Source organism: Chanodichthys erythropterus, chromosome 15, assembly GCF_024489055.1.
Source record: "Chanodichthys erythropterus isolate Z2021 chromosome 15, ASM2448905v1, whole genome shotgun sequence".
NCBI classification, from domain to species: Eukaryota; Metazoa; Chordata; class Actinopteri; order Cypriniformes; family Xenocyprididae; genus Chanodichthys; species Chanodichthys erythropterus.
The window spans coordinates 30,139,165-30,149,942 of NC_090235.1; positions in this window are offsets into that span (position 1 = coordinate 30,139,165).

The window sequence follows — 10,778 nt, forward strand, 5'->3', positions numbered from 1 at the left end:
TGCCAAGACGAATCTTTTCTGCTCATTGTAGCCTACCCACACATTGCCAGTTCAAAACTCTTTCTCCCCAAGCATTCACAGCCAGACATGACAAGTTTCACAAAAGTTAGCTGCACAGACAGAAGAGAGAGTCCATGTGCTTATATGGTTGTTAGTGCAAATTTTCCAAAATTGGAAAATGTGGCGTTAAAGGGTTAGTTCCCCCAAAAGTGAAAATGATCCCATAATTTACTCACCCTCAAGCCATCCTGGGTGTATATGACTTTCTTCTTTCAGCCAAACATAATCAGAGTTATATTAAAAAATATTCTGGCTCTTCAAAGTTTTATAATGGGAGTAAATGGTGCCCTAGATTTTGAAGCTCAAAAAGCACATCCATCCATCATAAAAGTATCCATATGGCTCCAGGGGGTTAATAAAGGCCTTCTGAAGTGAAGCGACACATTTTTGTAAGAAAAATATCCATATTTAAAAAATTTCCAGTGACCTCTGACCCAACGCATGATGTACTGACGAACGCAGAAACTTTTATGATGGATGGATGTGCTTTTTTGGGCTTCAAAATCTAGGGCACCATTCACTCCCATTATAAAGCTTGGAAGCTTATTTTTTTAATATAACTCTGATTGTGTTTGGCTGAAAGAAGAAAGTCAGGATGGCTTGAGGGTGAGTAAATTATAGGATAATTTTCATTTTTGGGTGAACAAACCCTTTAATGGTCCTGGCTCTTTATATAAATTGATGACCAATTTAAATAAATTGTAGCTCCGTATAGGCTTACATGACGTGGAAACAGCCAGCCACAAATTTAGAATTTATTCCCATGATTTACTAATTTGTTCCATCGTTTTAAGTAAATTGTGGCCATGTACTAATTTTAAATACTAATTACTAATTCATTCTCTCATTTAATTTCAATGGCCATGTTTAATTCAATCCCATGTTTTAGTTAAACCATGGCCATTTTTACTAATTCAAGCCTTGTTTTAGTCAAATCATGGCCACCTTTCCTCAATTTAGTTCAATATCGGGCACTTTTTACTATTTAATTCCTTTGCTTTAGTTCAGTAATGCCTATGGAATCCCCTGTTACATTTCTGACACATGCTTTAAGCGGTAGACCAATCACAACAGCCTGGGGCCAGCTGACCAATCAAAGCAGACTGAGCTTTTCAGGAGGCAGGTTTTAGAGATCAAAACTAAAACAGAGGGTGAAAACAGGTGCTGTAACAATGTAACAATGTAAATTTAGAAGTTTAAACTGTAAGTTTTATTTCATTTGATAATTTAGAAAAGTAATAGCACACCTCTTCTCAGCTTGTCTTGGCAAGCAGGAATGAACGCATAAATAAGAGATTTTGATTTCGATTAGCTGTATAGATGCTAACACTCATTCATTCATCTGTGCCTTTTATAGATGCAGAGCTGAACTTCCATTAGCTCTCTCTGTGGGACTAAAAGTACACGAAGGGCATTTCAATGATCACATAGAGAAGCATAATAATTCTAGTCCAGAATCAAAACATGCACACAACAAAAAAGACTACTGTCAGATTGAATGAACAGTTTTTACTGCATTAAAGATCTGTTGTAGCACATGATTGAAAAGATGACACTCACATAACAATAAATCAGTAGCTTGTTAAATTTTACATAATTTAGGCTACATCAAATGCTTACCTTGTACCGGTCCAGAATCCTTAAGCTGATGTTGGACCACGAGTGATTTGGCAGTATTTTCTCTTTAACAGCAAGTTATACAACAAACTGCTCTAATTGGCTGAAGATCAAATGTGCTCTGAAAGTCATAGAATGTCCAGTCCTCAATTATGCTTTCATAATGTGATTAACATAGCACACGTTCTTGGATCAACATCCTGTGTTCAATCAATCATTTCTCTTTGATTTCAGGGGTAGGTATAGGGACAGGGCTGGAATTGCTAGCTATTGTACACACTACCTTTAAAAAAAGGTTAATGTAAAAAGGGGTCTGTAATTTTATGTTTTTTTTTTTTGTTTGTTTGTTTTTAAAAAAATTATTTTACTTTTTGAACTTTTCACCAATGCTGCATTTATATGATCAAAAATACAGTAAAATGGAAAATATTACAGTTTAAAATAACTGTGTACTATTTAAATATATTTGACAAAGTAATTGATTCCTGTGATGCAAAGCATTTTCAGCATCATTACTCCAGTCTTCAGTGTCACATGATCCTTCAGAAATCATTCTAATATGCTGATTTGCTGCTCAATAAACATTTATGATTATTTTTGATGTTGAAAACAGTTGTGTACTTTTTTTCCCAGGACTCCTTGATGAATAGAAAGTTCAAAAGAACAGCATTTATCTGAAATACAAAGCTTCTGTAGCATTATACACTACCATTCAAAAGTTTGGGGTCAGTAAGAATTTTTTTTTTTTTTGAAAAGAAATTAAAGAAATTAATACTTTTATTCAGCAGGGATGCATTAAATCAATCAAAAGTGGCAGTAAAGACATTTATAATGTTACAAAGATTAGATTTCAGATAAACACTGTTCTTTTGAACTTTCTATTCATCAAATAATCCTGAAAAAAAAATATTGTACACAAATATTTTGTACAATTGTATGTACACATTAAATGTTTCTTGAGCAGCAGATCAGCATATTAGAATGATTTCTGAAGGATCATGTGACATGCTGAAAATTCAGCTTTGATCACAGCAATAAATTACTTTGTGAAATATATTCAAATAGAAAACAGTTATTTTAAATTGTAATAATATTTCACAATATTATATATTATATATATATATATTATTATATATAACACCACAACATTACAAGATGGTGATCGGACATGGAACTGAAGACAGACAGGAACTCATATACATAAAGGAAGAATAACTAAAGACATGCAGTTGTGAAGATAATTAATGTCCATAAACAAATGAATGTGCACAGGTGCACGAGCAGGAGGGATGCTGGGAAATGGAGTGCTAGTGCTGGTGACCGTGACAATAATATGCTGATTTGGATAATTTAAGATTTAAGATATGGAAAGTGTTAAACAATTTAATTAAAAATACAAATGTCAAACAAGATTGTCCAAGTTATTTCAAAAGGGATGACATTTTTTTCAGAAATTCAAAAGATATAGCGAATGAATTCAATGAATACTTTGTTAATGTGGGTAATAAAATAGCAAATGATATAAAAGAGTCAAATTACAAGATTAATGGAGTTAATACAAATATGTTTTCAATGTTTGTATCAGAAGTGAATAAAAAAGAAATTCTGCAAATTGTGAATGGTTTTAGAAATAAAAGGTCAAAAGATTGGACAGATATTGACATGTTATTAGTTAAAAACACTATTGAGTGTATTGCCGAACCATTAACTTATATATTCAACCAATCTTTTAAAATGGGTGTATTCCCTAATAATATGAAAATGGCAAAAATTATACCAATTTTCAAAAGTGGAGACCGTCATTTATTTTGCAACTATAGGCCTATCTCACTGCTATCTCAGTTTTCTAAGATATTAGAAAAACTTTTTGTTAAGAGAATGGATAATTTTATAGAAAAATATAATTTACTGCAAGAGGAACAATATGGTTTTAGGGCAGGTAGATCTACCTCAATGGCAGTAATGCAATTAGTAGAGGATATTGCGTCTTCAATAGACAATAAAAAATATGCGGTGGGTGTTTTTGTTGATTTAAAAAAAGCTTTCGACACTATTAATCATAAAATATTATTGAATAAGTTGGAAAAGTATGGCTTTAGAGGGCCCGCTTATTCTTGGTTAGAGAGTTATCTTGACAATCGGTACCAGTATGTACACTTTAATGATGAAAACTCTGAAAGTGAAAGTGAAAGTGAAGTGACATGTGGCCAAGTATGGTGACCCATACTAGGAATTTGTGCTCTGCATTTAACCCATCCAAGTGCACACACACAGCAGTGAACACACACACCGTGAACACACACCCGGAGCAGTGGGCAGCCATTGCTGCGGCGCCCGGGGAGCAGTTGGGGGTACGGTGCCTTGCTCAAGGGTCTCACCTCAGTCGTGGTATTGAAGGTGAGGAGAACGCTGGACATTCACTCCCCTCACCGACAATCCCTGCCGGACCTGAGACTCGAACCCATGACCTTTGGGTTACAAGTCCGACTCTCTATCCATTAGGCCACGACTGCCCTGAAATATGTAGGGTGACATGTGGGGTGCCCCAGGGGTCTCTGCTGGGTCCTAAATTGTTTATTTTATATATAAATGACTTTTGTAAAGTGTCTGATTTGTTAAAGTGTGTCTTATATGCGGACGATACAACTTTATATTGTTCTGGTGAGAATTTACACCAGCTTCTTACAAATGTTTCGAGAGAACTACTTCAAATTAAACTGTGGTTTGATGCAAATAAATTATCTTTAAATATTACTAAAACCAAATATATTATATTTGGTAATCGACAAATACATAATCGTACAAACTTAAAAATTGGTGATGTGGTTTTGGAAAGAGTAATGGAAATAAAATTTCTAGGAGTAATAATAGATCACAAATTATCCTGGAAACCACACATAACACATGTATTGTCAAAAATGTCAAGAACCATTGCTATATTACATAAAATCAAGTATTTCATAAACAAATTTACATTGTATATTTTGTATTGTTCTCTCTTCGTACCATATATGACTTATTGCATTGAAATTTGGGGGCATAGCTATAAGTCAAATACAAAATCTATATTTATTTTGCAAAAAAAAGCTATTAGGATTGTTATTTATTCCTCATTCAATGAATCAACTAAATTAATATTTCCTAAATTTAAAGCACTAAAATTTTACGATTTAGTTAGTCTTAATACAGCTTTGTTTATGTACAAAGTTAAAAAACAAATTATGCCAGCAAATATATTGTGTTTGTTTGAAATTAAGGAAGGTAAATATGATTTAAGAGGAAAGGATATGTTTACAAAACCAGTGGTCAAAACTAATGTAAAAAAGAATTGTATTTCGGTTCAAGGGGTCGATTTGTGGAACGGTCTAACTGACGAATTTAAGAGAAGCAACTCTATATTTCAGTTTAAAAAAAAAATTCAAATCCAAAATATATATGAATTATAAGATGGAAGCTTAAGTTGTGTATTGTAATGTGTAAAATGTTGTAAATTGTGATGATGGAATTGCACACCTAATATCAGTTGGAGGGTATGTGACGCTGTAATAAGGGTAGGTGTAATAAGCTATGGCTTCAGCCTACACCTTTTCGGTTGGTTCTGTTTATATTTTTATGCTTATGTGGGTAAATTATACATTATATGTTTTTTTTTTTCATTTCATTTGCTGCTCAAGAAATTATTATTATTATCCATGTTGAAAATAGTGTTGCTTAATATTTTTTGTGGAAACTGAAGGGGATGGGTTTACAGTCCCCCTTCTTGTATTACATAATGAATTGGAAAATATAGTTTTCTTAAAACCAGTGTATCTATTCTGGTATTTCTGTTACAGGCTATGTCTGTATTTGGTATCTGAGAGGTGTCTCAGGGTCTAACACATGTAAGGAATGCAATAACAGTGTTTACTCATTTAGCCCGGCTTCCAGTGAATAAATATGAACTTGTTTTTTACTTAACTAATTTGCTCATACAACCAAATTAACCAAGAGCCATATTTTGTAGAAAGAGAATTGTCAGTTTAGGTGACCTATAATGCCCTATAATGCTATAATGCCAAGATGTAATATAGGTTTCTGGTGTCCCCAGAATGTGTCTGTGAAATTTCAGCTCAAAATACCCCACAGATCATTTATTATAGCTTATCAAATTTTCCCCTATTTGGGTGTGAGCAAAAAACACGCCATTTTTGTGTGTCCATTTAAATGCAAAAGAGTGTGTCCATTTAAATTCCAAAAGAGGGCCGGAGCTTTAACAGCTCACACTTCAGTTGCTCAACAACAACAACAAAGCTGGACAATATCACGCAGCCAAAATGATGATTGTCAGTAACTGTGTTCAGCTTTACATTGCTCAAACCGGAGTCAGACACTGATGGGGAGACTCAGGAAAAAGTTACATCTTTTAGAATGCAACTGGACGTTTTTGAATGGTTAGTGGATAAATGTATGTAGTTGCTGTGGAGTTGATTCAACTCATTGACTAGCATATGCCGTCATGTTAATCTTTTGTGTAAATCCAGCAATGAATTGACCCTCATTTGTGAAGCAGTCCGGCATAAATTGATGGCATGGTATTTTTTTTTTTTTAAGATGGAAGAATACGGATTTACAGATGCTTGAAATGTGGCTTTCAAAAGAAAGATTGGTAACAACACTCTACTACAACAACTCTTCCTCTTCTGTAAAGCATGGCCTCCCCCCCTTTGTTGCGTGTTCCCAGGGGCAGGGTTTATGTAAATTTTAGGGTTTGTGATGTCACCAACCCTGGAAGAAGCTTGTTGTAGTCTCTACCAGCCTTTTGTTGTAGTCCTTAAAAAGCGATTTCTGTAAAATAAAATATCTCCCTTTGCATTGAACTTTGAGCATCGTAACTTTGCAGATGTTGTTTATGCTCAAACAGCAACATTACACACTAACTAAAGTTTAAAAAAGTGTAATCATAATCAAGGACCCCTTTAAACTCTATTTGTATGATAGCTATATGAGATATGTAAACACAACTGTGTCTAAGGTCATGAAGGTCAATAATGTAACCACTATATGCATACTTAGCATGTGTAATTCTTTATAGGATTTATAGCACCATTGGTCGCTATATGTTGAACTATGACAGTGAATCATGTGTAGAAGTTTGTATCAGTGCTTTGTGTGGATGGAGTATAAACTGAATAAAAGCATTAATTTTTAAAAAAAAAAAAAAAAAACGACTGACCCCCGACTTTTTAACTGTAGTTTATATCGTGATGATGATGAAGATTTGAGACACAACCAAATCAACAAATCAACATCAAAAACGTTACAAAAACTCTCTATCTTGTAATGAGAACCCTGAAGGTAATAATCACTGAAGATTAACCAAATATCTGAACAGAAACATATCTGAAAGACTTCTCTTCACACTCAATTTGTCTCTGTGAGTCTCTGATGCATCATTTTTGAGGGGGGGTGTGACAGTAAGTGATTTCTGTAAAAGCCTCTGGGACCACGTGATATATTGCAACCCTATGTGTACAGACAGAAGTTCAATCTTAGAGTTATTTTGACAGGAATAAGGCTCATTCTGACACAGCATCATATTTATCTAAAAGGAAACACCCTTTCTGTATGTAGAATGGCTTCACACTTACAAATTAGGCCACCGTTACACCCCACATCAGCATGAAGCTCTGAGGAATTCAGATGCTTACTCATTCCCCCTCTGGCTCCACACTTCCAGCTTATGGAAAAAGAAGGTCCTCTGTGTGTATGTAATTTTAGTGACAAACAATGGAGAGGAATGAGACTGAGGTAAAACTAAAAATCAATTCATCAATTAAAATAATTATACATAAAACACAAAACAAAACAAATAAATAAACAAATTCCTATAATAAATTTACGAATAATAAATAAATTTCCTAATTTTTTTTCTACGTACGCAAATCAATTCCGGCAGAAGAGTTAACTTTGACCTGACGCATTACGCATTGACCAATGTGGAAGTGCAGAGGGTAGAGCAAAACAAAACTCTGGTTATGAATTAGAAGTCTAAAATGAGAATTTTTAAAGAAAAATGTCAAATGATACCATGAGAGGTATCTACTCTCACCCAAGCTTACTCCACTCCTACATCCTACGTCAAAAGCCAGAACTCAAATCCCCCGTGAACGCATGGTGGACATTCCCGGAAGCTAGTAATTATAGTCTAAATTTATAAATATGGATATTTTTCTTACAAAAATGCATTGCTTCGCTTTAAAAGGCCTTTATTATCCCCCTGGAGTGGGGATTACTTTTATGATTGATGGATGTGCTTTTTTGGGCTTCAAAATCTTGGTTACTATTCACTCTCATTATAAAGATGAGAAGAGCCAGAATATTTTGTTTCTTTATGTTTTATTTTATATTAATATTTTATTTCTTTATCATGATATTATGATGATAGTAAGTTGAAATCTGACCACACTGTCTTTCAGTGACCTCAGACTGCCTTAGACAATGATAATGCAAGAATGTGTGAGGCATCTGGCATCAAATTTCCAAAAGAGATGTGTCATAGTTATGCCATAAGAACGCAGTCATCCCTACAGGACACAACACCACCCTTCTTCAGAGATCACATTTTGCTGTCTCACCCCCTTCACTGAGCATTGTTCTCAAATTTCTACAATCCTTAAAATATGGACCTGACTGCAAGAAGACAAACATCCAGGCAGGACAGGAATGATGAGAAGACGGCAAAAAGGTCAGACGAATCTAAATTGGAGCTAGTAAACAACACACAGCCTGAGAAGTTTGCCTTGCACACTTTGATAAAGGACACAAACAGCCAAACTTCAATATCTGATCAATATGAGAATCAGCACTTACCACGAAATCTGGCATCCTGTTTGCCTCTGTGCCACTGTTTGTGTGTCTGTTTACCTGAATGCAATGAGGACACATCAGTCTCAGTGAACTCCTGCTCAGCCACCAACTTTGCCTCTGCTGTTGGCAGCCCCGTGAACTCTGAATCCCCCAGTGATATATCAACTTCCATAGATACAGGATTGATGGATGGCTCCTGTGCTGAGCTGCACACCCAGGGACAGGAAATGGCTCTCATGTCCCCTATCTTCTACAGTAATGTAGCCAGTGGAGGAAAGCAAACTAAGATGGATTTGGCCCTGTGGGAGATCAACATTGTGCTAAGAGTGGAACTCTGGGATACAGAAAATCAGTGCGGGGCCAGACGCTACATGGCAAAGTGGCAGCTGTCAGATGGAAATACCCTGCTAGCAGAGGACTTCTGGATGCCTGGAGTGAATAATTGAGAGGATAAACAAACACTGCAAGAGTCATACAACATTTGTTCATGTTTTTGGAATTATACATTTGTATTGTGTTCTTTGGTCGTAATGCCATCTCTATTGTTATAGCTCATACTTAAGGGTTACTGATTTGAAAACACTTTTAACCCTAAATATTGAAGCATATTGGCTCAAAAGGGAAATATGAACAATTAATCATAACTCGTTATAATTAATTAAAAATATTTGAATCAATCAAATTAACCTGATGTAGCTGAAATAATATTACGATCAATTAATCTGTTCAGCCAGCTCAGTATTGATCATCTATCAACTCTTCAGAAAGGATATTTTTTGTGGCCACAGGAAAAATAACTGTAGCTGTGATCTTAATCGTTATCAGTGACATTGGTTAATAAGCAGATCAGAATCAAGAAAGAACGTGCACACAAGTTTTAACTAAATCACGAACACATAGCTAGACTAAACACACAAACATACAATTCATGCATACATAGGAAATGAGAAAGTGGAAATGAATTTGAACCGTAGCATAACAGTGGAATGGAGCTATGAAAAGAGTCATTTAACCAGCTGTAAGAACCATCAATTTCTCACCATAAAGCACCTTTGTTAACAAAGGGGTTCAAACATTTAGTGTTCTCCGTTTAGTGTTCAAATGTACAATACTTGCAAATCCCTGAGCTGTTGAGGAGTGTCTGGATCTGACGGCTCAGGAGAAATTCTTGATGGTCCCCTCCGATGGTGTTGAAGTTGTAATCAATATCTTCTGCTTTGAATGAAGAAAAGACAATGAACTTGCACTGTTAATTTGACCCTGTTGTCGAGGAAGAATCGCATGGCTTGAAGTGAATGAGGCCTGCCCACCTGGATCTGGAAGAATGCTGTAGAGACTAGTGACTCATTCTTCCTGAGAAGGACAAATAAACTCTCTTAATGTATCTAATATGTATTCTCTATATAACCACTTGGGAAATGTATAAACACGTATCCAATTTTCCCATCTCATGACTTTCCTTTTATAGGCTTTATTCTATGTATTAATTCTCTTTTTTGAACTATTTTGGTATTAATTTTCCATGCACATTGGCAGCATGTTTGGTATCTACGGACTCCAACTTTCATTTCCTATTTGGTAATTAATGTTACATGTTACTAATTCTGTGACATGTTAGTATTATAAGAATCTAGAAGGTTATTCTCTCATTCATCCAATCCAGTGTCTTATGCTAATATCTTGCTACAGAACAAAGACTTGTAAAACTTCCCTCTGAAAGGGAAACTGCTTATTGGCTCAGACACCTCAAGAGGGTGTGACATCTTCACCCCTTTTATTCACTGATCACAAGATCAAACCCCCTCTCTTCCTGCTCTTCCTCCTCTTTTTCTCTTTTACTGACAAATGCTGACGTCAAGATGATGCTGTAAGAAGCTAGAAGCTTCTAAGGAACCCCAAGCTTGAGCCAGGCCTCGGCCTAGACCTTCCATTCACCAAAGATCCTCTGAATCCAACTGGTTCTCTTTCATCAAGACAATATCAGCAAAGATTCAAAAGAAGCCTCCACAAATTGCATCAGGACAGTTTTAATTCAACTTGGAGAGACATGCAAGTATCAAACTTAGTCTCATTATTTGATACATTGAGTATCCTTACCCCTTTTAAAGAAGGGCCTGTTAAAACTAAACTGATGGTTTGCTCAAGGCTGTTGATCTGCTGAATGTCCAACAATGCTGTAACTTCCTGCTTCACTGTACTCTGCTTTAGCTCTCTCTTGGTAAACTGTATGCATGTATGTGTGTGAATGTTGGAGT